Consider the following 204-nt stretch of genomic DNA (forward strand, 5'->3'; position numbering starts at 1 on the left):
GAAATGCAGAGGACAGCAGATGCCCCTCTACCTTGCGTTTATCGACCTGACGAAGGCGTTTGACCTTGTCAGCAGGAAGGGCCTTTTCCAGCTACTAAAGAAAATTGGTTGGCCTCCCCAGCAGCTCAGCGTCATTGCCACCTTCCATGACGACATGGAGGGTAGCATCAGCTATGACTGTGACGCCTCAGAACTCTTCCCCAT

This window comes from Berghia stephanieae, chromosome 13, assembly GCF_034508935.2.
Source record: "Berghia stephanieae isolate SIO BIC M18660-M18661 chromosome 13, UCSD_Bste_1.3, whole genome shotgun sequence".
In the NCBI taxonomy this organism is placed as follows: Eukaryota; Metazoa; Mollusca; class Gastropoda; order Nudibranchia; family Aeolidiidae; genus Berghia; species Berghia stephanieae.